General features: G+C 39.6%; 1 protein-coding gene and 1 non-coding gene across 8 annotated transcripts in view; both read left to right on the forward strand.

Annotated features, from left to right (window-relative positions):
• The window catches only part of ANO4 (anoctamin 4), a 398033-nt gene that overhangs the window by 234752 nt on the left and 144622 nt on the right, over positions 1-18659 (forward strand). The window lies entirely within an intron of this gene.
• LOC116528197 lies at positions 211-401 on the forward strand. Its single transcript, XR_004258920.1, has one exon. It is a non-coding gene; the product is annotated as a U2 spliceosomal RNA (small nuclear RNA).

Raw genomic sequence — 18659 nt, forward strand, 5'->3', positions numbered from 1 at the left:
GGTCACATTGTAGACTTGTTAAGTTTGAGGTATCCCTGTGGAGTTGTTGGGTAAGATAGAAGAGTCTGGTATTCAAGGAGAGTCCTGGGCCAGAGATACACATTTGAATGAGATCTCCAAAGGAGTAACAGCAAATAAAAATGAGAAGAGGTGCAAGGATTGAGCCATGGGGAACACCAGTGTTAAAATTTGGATGATAAAAAAGGTGGTGATGCTTCTCGGCCTTTTAGCTAAGATCAAGTGTAGTATCTGTTCTTATCAGTTTAATATCTGATATGTCCTCTATCTGAGGACAATATATTAAATGTGTTTTTGGAGTTGGGAGATGGAACAGGAGCTTGCTCCATCCACTCCATGCATCGACCTGGTATTGCAGTACTTCCAGGAATGGTGCACCCCCTCTGCGGTTATGATCTTTATAAAATAAAAATAAAAATAAAAAAAGAAAAAGAAAAAAGGAGGCAGCAGAAGAGACTAAGAAGGAGTCACCAAGGGGCTAGAAGAAAAATCTAGAGAGTGTGGTTCAGGAGAAAGGGAGGAATCAACAGTGTCAGATGTTGCTGATGAAGTGTGTACAATCAAGGCTGAAAGTTAATCACTGGATTTAGAAATATGGCTGGTTTGGGTGCTCTGGGCAAGAGAAGTTTCAGTGGAGAAGCGGGGAGTGAAAGCATCATTCAAGTGTCTTCAAGAAAGAATGGGAAGAGAAAATATAGAGACAACAAATACAAATAGCTCTTTCAATATGTTTCACTATATAGGAATGAAGAGAAATAAAATGATAACGAGTATGAAGTTGGGTCAAGAAAGAGTTCTTTCTGTTTTAGATGGGAGAAATAAATGCATGTTTTCATGCTAATAAAAGCTATATATTTGAGATGAAAAATTGATGTTGGGGAAGAGTGGAGGAAGAACTTTTAGATAAATCTGCTAGAAGCAATAAGAAAAGAATGGCCACAAGCATCTCCCTTTACATGGACTCACCTATCTGCATCCCAGTGCTAAGGGTGTCCTGTCCATACTCATTGGTAAGGCCAACCCTTCGCTTTGCTTCCAAGATCCCATACTCCCTCAGTCCCACTCAAATACATTGCCTCCAAAAGAGATAAAATGTATTAGCTTTAAAAACTGAAATGCACAAAACAATACAATTTATGGAAATAGTTTGTTTCTGTTTTCACTCATCTCTCAGAAGGAGTGAAAAATCCACCTGCAATAACAAACACACACACACAGGGGAGTGCGTATGTGTGTGCACAATCAATATTCAGTGTCTTGGATACGTTTCTGTACTAGGATGCAAATTGCATTATCAATATTTTTATGCTCCTATTTATTAGTCACTTACTATTATCATTCCCGTTTTATAGATGAGACAACTGGCAACTCACCCCAGACAACATAAGTAGTAAGAGACAAAGCCAGTATTAAAACCTAAGCATACTTACTCTTTGCCCTTATATTGTGTTGATTTCTGGTATCTAAGGGGGAATTTCAGGGTTAATGAAGTTAGGAAATAGGCTGAGAAGACAAGTAGTGTTATGAAAAGGAAAAGGTGAAGGAACAAGGAAAATTGGGGTGAATAATGAAGTTGGGTGCCTCCCAGACTGTGGTTTTTATGCACTTTGGCCTCTAGTAGCCACAGACTTGAATTTCGATATAACACTTACAAGCTGAGTGATCATGAGTAATTTATCAGATTTTTATGGATCTCTCCATTTTTAACCATGAAGATGTACCATTTATGATAAATGATGAAGATTAAGTGGGCCTAAAAAAAATACATAGTAGTTCAAATCTTTGTTTTTCTTAATCTTTATTTTTAAATTTCATATTATTGTTTTATTTACAGTGTATTTGTCCAATTACCTTCTATTTATGGCAAGTGATATTTGTTTTCCATTTATGACTGATATAAAAGGTTTATGTAAAATGATTATTTTAAAAAGTGCATTATTTAAAGAAATATATGAAACTAAGATATTTTAGATGATATTACAAATTTGACAAAATTGTGAAGGTGGCCCAAGAAGGGCCAGTTCTATGTTACTTGGCTAGTCCGAATGGTGGACAGACTCTAAGGCCTGTGATGCCTGCTTCCTTTTTACAGCTTTGAATAATTCCTTCCCCCTGAGTTCAGATGAGACCTGTAGCTTATATTTAATCAATAGAATACGGCCTTTGCCATCATACAATATATGACAAATGTAATGGGATGTCACTCCTGTGATTATCTTATGATATGTAAGATAGCATCTCAACAGACTGGCGTTAGAGACACTGTCCTTGCTGGCATTGAAGAAGTAAGCTGCCCTGTTGTGAGACAGTCTATGAAGAGGCCCACATAGCAAAGAAAGGTGGGGTGGCCTCTAGGAGCTGGGAGTCACTCCCAGCTGACATCCAGCAACAAGCAGAGATCTTAGTCCTACAACCACAAGGAGATGAATTCTGCCAATAACTGGGAATCCTGGAATAGGTCTTTCTTCAGTTGAGCCACTGATGGGACTATAGCCCCAGGCAAGACCTATATCATAGCCTGGGTGAGACCCTAAAGCAGGGAACCCAGCGCAGTTTGCCTGACTTCCGCCCTCTAGAAACTGTGAGATAATTAATAAGTGTAGTTGTGAGCCTTCAAGTCTATAGTAATTTATTATGCAGCAATAGATAATTAGTGATTAAAAGTCCAGGGTCAGACATTCTGAGTGCTCATTTGGTTCTACCGTTACAAGCTGTGTGCACTTGGAAAAGTTAACTTATTTGCAAAATGAGGCTAATAATGGGATTTATCTCATGGGTTATTTTAATTAAATGAGATCATTTATATCGAGTGCTTATCTCTGTGCCTTTTACATGGTAAGCATTTAGTAAAATACATTATTATCATTGTTACAGTTATCATAATAGCTAAATACATTGTGTTAACACTTTTCTCTAGAATCATTTTCAAGGTAAACTTTAAGAAAATTTTTCTTACAGTTTACAAATCCTTTGTAATGTAACCATTACTAATAGCAACGTTGGTGGGTCATATATTGTTACCATGTATGCATTAATGAGATTTATAATTTAATGCTCTTAGAAGAACTCGGAATACATCTGGTAACAAATTTAGCATGATTAGGGTTCAGACGTTTATTGACTTGGAGAGGATTTGGTTTTGGATTTGTCTGGGTGTGAAGTTCTAGATCAATTCAGAGCTAAAAGACAAAAACAAACAAACAAAACAAAACAAAACAAAACCGTATTTGTTCGGCCATCCCAGTGAAAACTTCAAAAAGATTTCCCCGTTTAAAAAACTAGGCTCATGCAGATGGCTCTCTGCCCTTGTAGGCTTCCTGCCCAAATTACCCTAATTTAATCCCCATTTGTATACTTCAGCCACATCCAGCTTGTCACTGTAGATGCTCTCTTAGCATCGAGAACTCCAAGGATACAAGAAGAACAAGAGTGTCCTCCTTTCCTTCAAAGTTGAAACCATGATAATGAGTGACTCAAATAAACGAGTGTCAGCACTATGTGCACTGCCCAGATTTCTATCCTCTAGTGATTTCTGGTCTGAAAAAAAAAAAAAGAAAAAGAAACTCAAACTTTTCTCTACCTAATAATCTCCACTTTACTCCTCTCTGCCTTCTTATATGTCACACACATGTGTTGCTGAGGGTCTCAGGTTGAGGTGAAGAGAAAGGAGAATTTAGGATAGTCATAACCAAAGAATGAAGAAAGCAGATTTTCTTCTGAACTTCAGAGCCCTGGAGATTCCTTGAGGGTCTTTCAGGAGCTACCAATGTCAGTCCACAAATGCAGTGGCTTTTCTGTTAACTTGTGTCTTAAGTTGGATTTTCTAAGCACAATTAGAACTTCAGGTGAGAATTCTTCCTCAAGTTGTTGATGAGTGAGGCAGTCTCAGGGGAAAGGGAAGTGAGAGGAGCAGAAGAGAACAGCTGAGCCAAGAGTGTGGCCTCAGCTGGAGACTAACTTCAGCCTGATACAGGGGAGCTTGGTAATCAGCAGGTGCATCACAGAGCTGGTCCACCTTTCAGACACAGGTGCCCATGTCAGTCAGTCATTGGCTGAGGTCCGTGGAGGTGGTGGGAGGTAGACACTGCCTGTTTGGCTGAGTGTCATTCTGGGCACTGTCAGCATACATTACCACTGATACCGAGTTAGTAGCAGAGATGCTGCCAAATCTGTGGTATTCAGATCACCCTTTTTGAGATGCCAGCAATCATGAAATTCATGGGGTTCCTTGAACTAACTGAAGAGAGAACAAGTACACGTTGGCATTTATTCTGTTTTAATTTGCCAAGTTCTTCTAATTTTAGGATGCTGTGTCTAAAAGGTAAAGATTCCATGTTGCTAGATTCTTTACTTTGAAGGAAGACATACATGTGGCCAAGAAGCATATTAAAAGCTCAATATTGTTAATCATTAGAGAAATGCAAACTTAAACTACAATGAGATACCATTTCACACCGGTCATGATGGCTATAATTAATACTAAAATGTCAAAAAATAACAGATGTTGGCAAAGTTGTGGAGAAAAGGGAATGTTTAGACACTGTTGGTGGGAGTGTAAATTAACCATTGTGGAAAGCAGTGTGGATTCTTCAAAGAACTAAAAACAGAACTACCATTCAACCTAGCAATCCCATTACTGCATATATACCCAAAGGAATGTAAAACATTCTACCATATAGACACATGCACATGTATGTTCATTGGAGCACTATTTATGATAGCAAAGACATGTAATCCACCTAGATGCTCATCAATGGTAAATTGGATAAAGAAAATATAGGACTTATACATCATAGAATACTATGCAGCTATAAAAAAGAACAAGATCATGTTCTTTGTAGGGATGCGGATGGAGCTGGAGGCAATTATCCTTAGCAAACTAATGCAGGAACAGAAAAACAAATATTGAATGTTTTTGCTTATAAATGGGAGCTGAACAATGAGAATAGATAGACACATGTCTCTTCTTTTTTGAGAGAGAGACTTTGTCTTGCTGGTTTTTACATTCCAAAGACTTATTTCAGTGCTTAGCTTGTGGAATCCTGAGTTTGCCGTACGAGATTGTGAATAGCTGATTTTCACAGCTGAGTCTGGGTAACAACAGTCAATTCGTCTCCAGCGTTTTTCAACATTGATACTATTGACATTTAGGGCTGGTTAATTCTGTTGTAGACGGTTATTCTGTGCTTTTTTTACAGGCTATTTGCCAGCATCTCTAGCCTCTCCCCACTAGATGCCAGTAACACCTCCTTCAAGTTACAGCAACCAAATATACCTCCAAGCATTGTCACATGTCCTGGTGTGGTGGGAGGGAGGAATCAGCCCTAGCTGAGAATCCCTGAGTTTGACCCTTGATCCAACATTATGTGGTTTGTTGTAGTGTTAAGGCGATAGTTAGAGGAATTAAAGGCAGCTCTTCCATTCTTATCCATGTTGGACCAACTGATTTAAGCACTCTTAACATCAGACTCTTGAATCAGAAAGGAGACCTATGTATTTGAGGGGAAGAATAGGGCAGGTGAAGACTGGCCTCTCAAGCCAGACAGCTCGGATTTAGATCCACTTACTACTTCACCACTTACTAAATGAATAACTGGGTAAAACTTTTTAATCTCTCTGTGCCTTAGTTTCTTTGTTTGTTAAATGGCAGATAATTCCAATCTCAAGGGTTACTATGAGGATAAAATGAGTTAATAAATTACAATGTGCTTAAGAAAGAGTCTGGACATATTTAGGGCTATAATACATGGCTGATGTTGGTATTGATGGTTTTGATAAAGAAGGAAATGGCTTCAACCACTGGTCATCCTGTTCCTGAAGCTCAAGCATTCAACCCTGTCACCTCTTGGACTGAGAGTTCTTGTGTGTCTAGGGAAAGCTGAAGGGACCTGATAGATGGCAAGAGATACAATGATAAGTCCCACCTCATCTCATCACCAGGACTCAGTCCACCTACCACTGCTCCATATCAGTCTATAGAATCAGGGCTGTATTCTTACTGGTTCATCTTGTTAGGGCAGTTTTATCAAATTGGTGATGGTTTCAGAAAAGATGCTCTCTCCTTCTTTCTCTCCCTCCCTCGTCTTATTCTAATTTCTGAAACCAGTTTAAATATCTAAGGGCTTTGTTATCACCTCAACTGCGTTTGCTTATTTAGGTAAAGAAAGTTTAATCAAAACATTTCTGTTGCCAGGTCAAGATGACCAGTACAAAGTTATCTTGACTTACTCAAAGGATTATTCCAAATTAACACGTTATTTCATATGACTCATGCATATTACTTCAGTCAAAACAGACCAATTTTAAGGGAAAAATCACCAATTATACAAGGCACAGCTGAAAAACTAAAGTCATATTATGAACTATTGTTATACCAAAAAAAGAAACTTACTTAATCTAAAAGATTTTCTCAGCAGTCTAAATTTAACTTCTCTGATACAAAGCACATTTTGCAGTGTCATCATTATGTGCCAAATGTGGGCATTGTGTATTTACGAAAGGAACTGAAGTCCCTTCTTTGTGATATTTTTACTCCTGCTGTTTTTGCTACATGCTAGGTTAAATTGCTGAAAATTATGCAAAGTATATATCATGAATATGACACAAATTATTCATTAATGGCGTGGAGAGATTTAAAAGCTTTGAAGCAGCCTGGAGAACTGTAAATCCATTTACAGTCTCCTGCTTGTAACCCTTGCAAGTGAAAAAATTTGAAAAAGATGAAGTGTAAGCTGAGTATTATTAATTGAACCTGACATACCTTAGTTGCAAAAGTGATGATGCAGCACTGCCTCTTGAGGCAAGGACCATGTTTTAGCTCACTTCCTATTGTGTCTTAGGCATATTTTAAGAGCAGTCTGTAGTATCTGATGACTCCATTTCCAGATGAAGTCATTCATTCATTCATTCATTCATCAAATGTCGAACGAATGTCTACTACTATTGAGGGAAGAGAGGCATTAAATAAATATATCAAGGGTAATGGGTATTGTGGATAAATATACAAGAATACTGAGAAGGAGTCACTATTTCATTTCAGGAGTTCATGAAAAATCTCTATGATAACAGGTGAACTAAGCACAAAGAGAAATTGGAATTTGCATTTCTAAACCTAACTCTCTAAAGCAGTGCAGAGTTTTCCCACTGGCGGGATTTCTTTGCCTTGTGCTTCCCCCTATGCAGGCTGGCATGGGTGTAGGGAGAATAAGAGGAGTAACTGAATGGAGGGATGTGGTAAAAGGGAATAGCTGGATTTGGCTGTGGCATAGAGGTAGACTCTGGTGTTTGCATCTAAAGTAACTCTTACAGGGCACAGAGCACAGAAAAAATCAAGTACATGAGCAGTGTTGGGATTTTGGAGAGGCTCGACCTGGTTGCAACCCCCCCCCCCAACTTGCCCTTTGCCATTAATCAGTTGAACGTTCGTTCTGGGTTCTACCTCTTCACTTTTGCCTCCCCAGAAACTCAAAGTTTCTTCTTTAAAATTCTTCCCTAGTACTTATTACTGCTTAGCCCCTCTTTCATTTGGGGTTGTGCAGGAAAGCCACTCTGTGTCCTCCAAGAATGACGTGTTCCATTCAGAATCTTACAACACTGCTGAAAAGGCTGGGTGTGAAGGTCAGGGAATCCACCTCCCATCACTTTAGCCTGAAGCATCACAGCAGCAGGTCTCGGGTGCCGATGCAGAAGCCACTGGGCTCTCAATAATGCCTGACTGCAGCACATAATTCTCAAAACTTACCTAGAGCTGCTTCAGACCTGAAATCTGCCTGTAACTACCTGCTTGAGAAGCAGTCTCTCCTTTCCCACTGTCCATCTGAGCACCCATCATTGTAGACTTTAACCTACAACCTCATGGAGAAGGGGATTCTGGGAAACCAGAACCTGGTTCTAGTTACAGCTTCTCAGCAATGCAGAGGAAGCCTCAGAAGGGGGTACCAAGGTGACAACAAACAGTATAGTGCAGCCACCAGCCCTCCTAACAGGTGCCCCTTCATTGGAGGCTGTGCCAGCCCCATCTCTGTAATATCCAGATGGTTTAAAAGTTGTAAGGTCTGAATTCTAATACCTGTCTTTGAGATGATGGCAGAGCAGCTATTTCTGTTGTTTAACATGGGCATAGCTGAGTAAATTGCCCACAGTCAGAGTTCCTCCCAGAAACCCACATCTTTGTTCTGATGCTAACATTAGGCCACTGTCTTTTTTCAAAGCATAGCAGAATTCATTGCAACCTAATATTTAATTGGATAGTCGGCAGCAGCCACAAGCCTGCCTAAGGAAATGTCCTTATGTTTGTGATGCAGGGGAAGGGAAAAGAAAAAAGGAAAGACAAGCTAAAAATTCCTTCCACCATAATTGCCCACAGAGGAATTAAAGAAGGTTCCCTTTGTCGCATCCAGCCCCTGCAGTGATTGAGTATCAATCCTCATGTACGCATGTATTGAGCATCTATTATGTTCCAGTCACTGTGCTAGGCAGTGGACAATAAAAACTAAATGTTCTAGTTGTCTATTGTGGCATAACAAAACAACTTGTATGTTAGAATAATAGTCATGCACTTTACTCTCAAATCTGCAATTGAGCAGGACTTGGTAGGGACAGTTTCCCTCTGCTCCATGGGACATCAGTTGGAGCACCACTACCAGTGTCTGGAGAGCCCCCCTTGTAAGGTGGCTGACTCACGTGGCTGGAATGTTGGTGCTGGCTGTCAGCTGAAAGCTCAGCCAGGGTTGTGGGCTGTGGGCCTCTTCACAGGATGCTTGAGCTTCCTCATGACATTGTGGCTGGGTTCTAGGAGAACAAGGCAAAAGTGAACTTTTAGACTAGAAGCATTTGTTCTGCTCTACTCCATTGGGAAAGGCAGAATGAAGGGGAAGGGACATAGATTCCATCTCTTGATAGAGAGTCATAAGGTCTTGGAAGATGTGTGGGATGAGCAATAATATTGGGGCCATCTTTGGAAAATACAACCTGACACAATCTGCTCAGTGTATTTGAGGAGCTCACAAACTAGCAATGAAGGCAGATATGAAACAGATAGAATACAGTTTGAAAAGTTCTATGGAAGCCCTGGAGAATTTCATACTCTGCACAGAGGTCTCAGGAAGGTTAAGGGAGGTGACCTGGGACTTAAAGGATGACTAGATATTCACCAAGCTGGAAAGTAGAAGGGCATGGCATTTCAGATGGGAAACAACATAAACAATGACATGATAGACTTTGGATTGAGGCCTCAGGGGTCCTCTGTGCACCTCTGCTTCCCAGACAGAATGTGAATCCCATGAGGACTGCATGGATTTCTCCCTAGTCCCTAACACAGTGCCTGGCTCATCATGCCATCTTGACTTTCACATAGTATATGCTCACTTAGCAATTTCCCATGAACATAATTGACATCAGATACAATTGTTCTTCTAGACCTTAATGACAGCTAGCAAGATATGCAGTTTTAGTCATTGTTTTCCAAAGTGTTGCAACCAAATATCATCTGGCCTCTTTACAACCAAATCCATCACACTGTACTTATATTTAAATGAGAATCATCTCAATGCCAATTTCTTTCAGGCCAAGGATTTTACTAAACCCCATTACCTGCAAACTTAGCCAAGATCATGATGGTCTTCCAAGAAGGTTGTGTTATTGCTCACTAGAGTACTTTGCTTTGCAGCTGCATTCTTCATTCTCTCTTTTTTCTACACATGTTGACATTAAAAAGAGTTTTCTAGAAGACCAGGAGTAGAGCAGGCAGAAAAATGAAACTATGCTATACATGATTTTCTTTGACCTTAGCAGACCAGCAGGCAGGAAAGAAAAGTAGGTGTGGTGAGACCTCGTGCCCATTAGAGTTTCAGAAATGCATTATGTCACCTCTCGGGGATTCTCCTCCTCCTCGGTCTGTAGGTTCCTTGGTTCGGCCAGAATATTATTTTGGATTGTACAGCAGTAAATCACTTTGGCATTCCTTTGAGGCTGCCTTGGTTCAGTTTCTCAGACTCTAATGACTACTTTTGGAAATCTAGTCCTTTTTCAGTGGCCCATGGATAACACCACATAGTTATAAAAGGATAACCTGTTGGAGGCATTCTCTGTTGCTTCTGATTGCTCAAGGGGAGCTCCTGCAACTACAAGTATCTGTAGAAACTCCAGCTGAGTGGAAAACTGTTAGTCTTGATTCTTTATGTCATATCATGTTTTACTTAATAGACAAAACACAGTTAAGCCAACAGTTAAGAAAGCACTGAACTTTAGTTTGCCATTTCCTTTTTTTCTCTTTTCCCATTTATATGTAGCAAAGCTGTACCTTAATGCCTTTTTAAAATTAACTCTTTTTAGGGAAAGAGTTCTAAATAAACTCTTAAATACTGGGAACTAAAACTTTCTTTGAATGATGCCTTAGTTTATTTTGTGTTGCCACAACAGAATACCCGAGACGGGTAATTTATGAAGAAAAGATGATCATTTAGTTCATAGTTCTGCAGGCTGAAAAGTATGGGAAGTGCAGCACCAACACTCGCTCTGCTTCTAGCGAGGGCTTTTGTGCTTCGTTATATCATGGCAGAAGATCAAAGCAGAAGTAGACACAGGCGAAGAGGCAAAACCTGGGAGGTGTCCTGGCTTCAGACAACCCGCTTTTGTGAGACTAATCCATTCCCACAAGAACAGATGCGGTCTTGCCAGAGTGAGACCAAGCACCAAGCTACCCACAGAGGCAGCACCCTTGTGAACCCTTGTGACCCGCATACCTCCCTCAAAGCCCCACCTCTCAACACCACCATACTGGGGATCAAATTTCAACATGAGCTTTGGTGGGGACAAACAAGCCACATCCAAACCATGGCCAATGGGTTTAAATAGTCCAAAAATGTCATTGGGGAGTATGTTGACTGTGATAGTAAGCCTGCTATTGAATTTTCCCAACCATTTTTAAAAAATTATTTTTATTTTTATTTCTTCAGACAGTCTGCTCTGTTGCCTGGGCTGGAGTGCAGTAGCGCGATCTCAGCTCACTGCAAACTCCACCTCCCAGGTTCAAACGATTCTCATGCCTCAGCTTCCTGAGTAGCTGGGATTACAGGCACCCACACACAACTTAGTGTCTTATTTCTTCAAAGCCAGCAGGAGAATCTCTCCCACCTCTAGATTATCTTTTAAGGACTCATCTAATGCATTCAGGCCAATCCAGACTGGAATGGAAGGAGCGCAGCTATAAAGCTGTTGCAGGATTCAAGAAGACAGATGATGATTGCTTAAAGGAGAGTGGTGGCAGTAGAGATGGAGAGAAGTGGACAGATTAGAGAGAAATTTAAAAGGTAGAATCAATAAGACTTGATGATTTGTTGGAAATGACATAAGGAAAAAAGAAGTTAAAGATGGCTCCTGGACTTGAGCCACTGAGAGGATGTTTGTGCCATTTCCTGGTGTGGGGACACTGAGAAGAAGAGTGGTTTCACCATCGAGGTGGATCCATCGTAGACATTGATGTGTCTGATGTGCCAGTGAGACCCGAGGTACCAGGTACTACATAGGCCATTGGCCATACTGATCTGGAGCTCAGAAGAGAGGTGTGGGCCAAAGATATGAATCTTGGAGACATCAGCTAATAGGTGACATCTAAAGCCATTAGGAGGGATGAGATCATCCAGGGAGGACAGGTAGAATGGGACTAGATCCTGGATGAAGTCCTTAGGGACCTCCATTTAAAGGTTTACTAAGGGGGAGGGAGTGGCAATTTCATACACCTATTTCCTGTTGCTGTTACTAATGTCACCTTCAGGGAATGAATATTGTAATTATTTAGGAATATATAGTGCCCCAAGAGGCTTCTCTCCACCCGGGGTGGGGGGGGGAATGGGTGTAGGTGTGTGTGTTGCAGAGAGGAAATTGTCTCCAAATCACCTGAAGAGCATTGTAAACTACATTCACAAATTCCATTGTGTCCCTAAGGGAAAAGAAAAACAGATGCAAAAAAATTCTTTTTAGAGACACATGCCCTCATTTTTTAGAGAAAACTGGAGCTGATAAAAGTACAAATCATTTGCCCAGTGCTACACAGCTGGTTAGATGACAGCCCCACTGAGAGGAGTTGAAATTGCCTGGCAATTTGAGCCCTTTAACCCTCTAGGAATGTACATTTCTCCATCAGTTTCACAGACTATATTCAAGACACATCAAGGAATTCTAGCATCAGCTGTTGGAGGGTTACCAAAATGTCCACCAAGCATTTAGTACCTGTGGGTGGAAGAAGGACATTCTTACTTATTGAACCAGTACTATACAACCATGACAGCTTCAGAATGACGCAGCAAAGCAGGTATTATTTTCCCCATTTTACAAATGAAGAAACTCAGGCTTATGAATTGAGTAATGTGCCCAGAGATGGCAGAATCAGGCTTGAAATTTGCTCTTACTGCTGGCCTTACATTAATTTCAGGATGTTAGAGTGAATTTATGTGTTGTACTTTGGACTCTAATATATAATTAAGCATTTCTTCAAAAAATAAAATGACAATGGAATTGAGTTCATGAGCAAATATATTTGTGTGAGCCCCTCAGCTTTCTTCTTGTGAAACAGCAGTTCTGAAGCCACACTGTATTGGTGAGAACCAGGCTCCATTCCTTACTGGCATAAACTTAGCCAAGGTACCAGACTTCTTTGTGCTTTGGCTCCCAGTTGCAATAAATTAGAATAATAATAATACCTGTTTCATAGGGTTGCTGTGAAGAGTGAATGATTTAATGTATGCAAAAGCTCTGAAACACTACCTAACATGTAGTAGCACTACGTAGCTTCTCCCATCTCTACCATTACTATTCATTTGCATTCACTGTGATTTTTTTTTAATCTAAGAGGCTTATCTGAGTTTCCAATTAGAAAGTAATATCTCCTCCTAGCCACAGAATTTTAGAGTTTTGCTTTGTCCTCATAACAGTATGGTTATGAGAAAGTGATGCCCAGGTCGTTACCTAAGGGGAAACAGAGCAGATGCAAGTGACTACCCTGATTTGATCCTTCACGCTCAGTAAATTGAAACGTCAAGCATATTTATGCCTCAGGGACTTTGCCTTTTACTCTTGTCACTGTCTGGAATGCTCTCTCCCTGTATAATAGAACAGCCTTCCTCAGCACTTTCTTCGGGTCTCTGCTCAAATGTCACCTTATCAAAAGACTTGTCCACAACACTATCTAAAATAGCATCTCCTTCCCACCATGACTTTCTATTTTCTTACTCTCTTTTTTCTTCTTCAAAGCACACTCTCAGAAGTATTACATATCTATTTATTGAGGGTCTGTCTCCCAGTAGAACTTGAGTTCCTCAAGAGCGGGGATTTGGTCTGTTTTCTTCACAGCTGCATTCCCAGCACCTAGGACAGGCCCCTGGCACATCATAGGCTGTCAATAAAGATTTGCAGAATAGATGAATGGATGTGTGAGTGAATGCTAAGTTGCAGTTCACACAGTAGGATTCATGGTCATCTGCAAAGACCACCATGATTTATGGGTGCATTGTCACCTGCACAACTTTGGGACAGACTGAAAGGTTTCAGCCCCTTGCTGCAGGTAAGAGTCCTACCACCTGTCCAGTTCCCCAGGCAAAATAACCTGTGCATCATTCTAGGCACTGGATTTTTTTTCACTCTCCTTATTTGTTCAGTCCCAAGTTCTTTCAAATCTACCGCCACTAGATCTCAAGTGCATCTAGCTCTCCTTTCTTCTGGTTCTAGCCACCATCTTGTCTCACCTGGCTACTAGAATAACTTTCTTATTGAAGTTCACACTCCTATGCTTCCTCTGGACTGTTCTCCACAAAACATGCAGCACACACTTTTGGAAATAAGTGATCCCTGCCTGTAATTAATTAGTGGCTTCCTAAGGGCCTTGGAAAATACATCCAGACTTCTTATCACATTGTACCTGGCCTGGCATGGTCTATTCCCGGCCCTCTTTTCTAACCCCATCTTGGGTAACTTTCTCCACCTCACACGTTACAATGTCCAATCACCCCAGCCTTTCAGTTCCTGGAACAACCTCTGGGCTGTTGTTCTTGCTGTTCCCTCTGCTTGGAAGGCTTCTCACTTGGCTCCTCCCATGCCTAACACCATCTCCTCTTTCAGATTTTGGGTTAAATGTCACATAATCACAGATCAACCAGCGAATCTTAAGTAGGTGCCTCCATTTTTTCTCTCCCACAGAACTATATTCTTTTCCTTTTTAAAATACTTTTCATAATTTTAAATCATGATTATTTGTTGTTTGATGTCTGTCTCCTACTCTAGATTGTAAATTCTATCTACTGTGGTAAATCTAGCATCTAAAAGAGTCCCTGACACAGAGTAGTCACTTAATGAACATTTTTGGGTGTTGTTGAATGAATGTCATAGAGGAACCTGCAGGAAACCCTGAAGATACTGAGGGACAAAAGACAGGAATTGAGGGATTGGATCTCAAGATTTCTGGTGGTTGGAGGCTTGTAATCAAAGACTGATAAATCCTTCCAAAATACTGGTTTCTTATTTATTGCCTTCTGAGGTTATAATTTGAGTGAATGGGAATGCTGTGTTCTTTTCGCCACATCACCAATATGGTGTGACCCCTCTTGGAGATAATAACAGATGTATTTTTAGATGTGCTATGAGCACTTTAGTGGCATTATGCCATTTAATACAATTCAATAAGATGTGTATTACTATCATTTCCTATTTTATACATGAACAAACTGAGGCACAGAGAAGTTAAATAGCTTGTTCAAGATCACAGGGCTGGTAAAAGGTAGAAGAATGCATCTGAGTATGTGAAGTCTGACTTCACAGTCTGAATGGCTTAACCTCTGTGGCACAGATGCCCACATGGCATTGTACCTATACTTGCGTTAGTGACCTTTACCAGCCCTTTAAATATCATGTTTATCCTGGACACACTTCCTTTGTATCTCTGGCTCAGACTTCTACCCTGAGCTCCAGACTCATTTGTCTAACTACTTACAAGACATCTTCTCATGGACATGTCAAACTTCACTTTTCCAAAACTGAGTTTATGATCTACCTCTGTACCCCTATGCCCAAACCTGGTCTACCTCTATTTCCTCTTCTCAATAAATGGCATCAGGAATCATGCAATGTGGACATGTGTGTATATATACACATATATGTGTATATGCACACAGACATATATATATATATGCATACACACTCCTTTAAGAGATGGACTGCTTGGATTAGATAGTGGCATGCCATTTCTCCTGCCTTACTGTTGCCTTATCTAACCATTCCTTACTAAACTGTTACATGCCAAGGCAAGGATCATGAATGTTACCTAAGAAGGCCAGGACCAAAATTTAGTAAATAAAAGTTTTTCAATGTGTTCTTGCTAAATAAAAGAAAAAAAAAAAAGAAGGATATTTTTGTGTGTGAATCTTATTTCTTTTTACTCCAGGTGACTTTCTAAGAATATTTTTCCAAACTTCTCTAAGTGGTAATTTTTCTTTCCTCAAGGTTTTAGTCCCAGAAATTTTTATAATGAAACAACTCTATGTTTCATAAAAATCATTTTCATTTCTTTTCACTTTGGTGCTTGCACACTTGGATTTATGTGGCAAAGAATACTTAATAATAAGGAAAGACCTATCTAGAAATGGCAGTGTAATCATTCAGCAGTAGAGAAAAGCATGATGTATGGGCCATATAATTAGCAATCATCTGTTTCACATTTATTTCTCAGGGCTGAAGTTCAGAAGTAATTCAGTAATAAGTACTAGGTAATGCCTTCTCAATTCTTCCTTGAAAAACTGAATATAAATAATAAGCCTCATATACTACTTTTTCCCTTAAGTATGTAAAAAGGACATACACACACACACACACACACACACACACACACACACACACACAGAGAGAGAGAGAGAGAGAGACAGAGAGAGAGAGCGCAAGAGAGGGAGAACTCATATTCATTGCCATTCAAGAGAATTCAGGTAATATTTTTCTTCAGAAAATCAAAACAACTTTTAATAGCTTAAAATAAAATCTCAGTTCATTAGTAACTTAATTTTGCTTTACATGAAAGAAAGCCTCTTTGTTTTTGTTGCTTTATTTTCTTCTTTTTTTTTTTTGATTTCATGCAATTTTCTTATTTATTTATTTATTTTTATTGCATTTTAGGTTTTGGGGTACATGTGAAGAACATGCAAGATTGTACCTATGCTTTATTTTCTAAAATATAAAATTCTTTTAAGACTAATTTGTATAAACTGATAAGGCAATAATTCAGAGTCTAAGCATCTTAAATGCATTTGCAAAGCCATGGATTTTTTTAAACTTCAGAAGTTATCAGATATGATTCAAAAGGAAGTTAAAAGGTGAGGGTGTGCAATCAGCTCTGTCTGGGATAAACATTCATTTTGGCTCTGGGTGAATCACTTGTCACCTCTCTTTCTCCTCCTCTAAGAAACTGAAGGAAAACCACTTTCACAAGATCATGTGGGAATAAGATGGGGTAACATGTGAATGTGCTTTAACAGGCATCGCAGCCTATGAAAAATAAAAAAGTGAGATTGTTCTTGTTATTATTGAAATAATAAGTATTTTTTATCAGACTGAATAAATCAAAACAGCCATCCTTTAATGCAGGAAATGGTTGAGATCCCACATCAGAATTTTAGTTGATTCAGCGTGTGTTCAGATAATGAACTTAGCTTTTCTGCATATAGAAATGTGGTATTTGAATTGTTCCCTAAGTGGAGTATTTTAATGTATTTTTAACGTTTCCACACTTTCATGAGAGATCTTCAAATGATTATTTTCTCACTAGATTGTTTATTTTCTGTAAAACCTAGCAATCACAGTAAATCTATGGAGACAGTATGCTCTAAGCACTATATTCTGCTCTAAATCAATGTTTGTTTAATTCAGTGAATCAATCACATTTCCATATAGTGTCTTGTGTTGTGCAATTTTACTCTTTCTCTCTTAGGAAGATCTTATAGGAAAGCTAAGTGAATTTAAAGAATTTCCATTATCATGATTTAAATTTCCAACTTAGGAAGCCACAAAGCCTTCCCAGATCTGAAGTGTATTGTATCTTCATATAAAGAAAAATACCTATTTTTAGGAAAGATAGTCTTTCTTCTGCTTTATAACTTGGAAAACTGTGCTATGTATTGAAAAGCAAGCTTCATTTTCTAAAGCCCAACAAATGCTCAGCTGAAAAGCTGTGAGACCATCTCAGATCCCTAAGGCATCATGACATCCACAGGCATGAATGGCATGGGACTGATGATGTGTGTATGTGATGTTTCTGTATGTTCTGTACAGGCATCGCAGCCTGTGAGCTCATTCACATACCCCTGACTACTTTAATCTAAGCAGCTATGCCAGGAGGACTGACCATAATAGGTTACTGAACAGAGGAAAACAGTTTTTACAAAGAGACAAAACATTGGCCATCACATTTTCAGTTGTTACTCGTTTGTCCACTCCCTGTACAGGCACCTCATTGGCAGTAACCTGCAGTGTTCACTCTAAGAGCCACTTCATTGACAGTCACTTCACCTGGGCCAGGTCTAATTGTCCCCATTTCACTAATCATGTCCATGGATTAGGTAAATATTGGGTGTGTGGTCCCTCTGTGCCAAGCACTGTCCTAGGCCCAAAGGATTCAACTATGAATAACAGAAGTATTCCTTGTCCTCAGGAGGGTAATACTCAGGGCGCTCCTTGTCCCAAGATAGAAGATAAAACCCCATTTCGGCCTGAACTGCCAGAAAGTTAGATTTTTTGGAGCAATATTAGAGAGCGCCTCCCACTACTGATGGGCCCTAGCCTTCCTACCCCTGGGAAATTCAGCATCACACCAGCCTCTGAGAACATTGCAGTTGACACCAGTTTGATTTTGATAATATCTTGATGAGTTCATAAACGTATAATATTTATAACCCTTGAATATTTATACTTCAGGTCAAAAAGACTCTGAATGAAAGTATGATAAATGAATTACAACTTTACATCCATCTGCAATTTGAAAACAATTCTCCAGAGTGCAAGTTTACTCCAGTTAGAGGATAAAGTTGAGCTTCTATTTTTGTCAGTTATATAAAAACAACAACAGCAAAAATAAAAACCAACAAAAGATTGTTGGTTTTTCCCTTTCTCAATAGTATACTAGTATAAGGAAAGTTTATACTAGTGTAAGTATATAATATTTCCAATACTAGTATAAGGAAAGTTTAGCCACAAAGCACGAAGTTTTAACATATCTGTCAACATTCCTAAACTATAAAAACTTAAATGCCAGGCAGTCCAGAACAACCCTATATGAGAAAGATATGGGTAAGTAATTGGCCACTTTACTAATTTAAACTAGCTTGGCTCATATTTTCTCACTTTCCTTCTACAGCTGACCTCTTCTTGTGGAAAGTGACTTCCAAAGAGACATCTCCTAATTGGTTTTTCATGTCTCTTTGGCCAGAGGCATAGACCAAAATCTGTTGGATGGTTATCAGGGTGTGAAGTCCTAGTTTTACTTCCCTACGTCCTGGGTTGATAAAAAGCCCCGAAGGAGGGAAAGGCCTTGGGCCAAAGGACACAGCTCTTTGAAAAAGCTTTGCCAGTCACCCACCCAGATGGCAATCTCACATCTTTTGGCTCCCTTC

The sequence above is a fragment of the Sapajus apella genome, unplaced genomic scaffold (genome assembly GCF_009761245.1).
Source record: "Sapajus apella isolate SASKATOON/1434 unplaced genomic scaffold, GSC_monkey_1.0 scaffold2, whole genome shotgun sequence".
Classification (NCBI taxonomy): domain Eukaryota; kingdom Metazoa; phylum Chordata; class Mammalia; order Primates; family Cebidae; genus Sapajus; species Sapajus apella.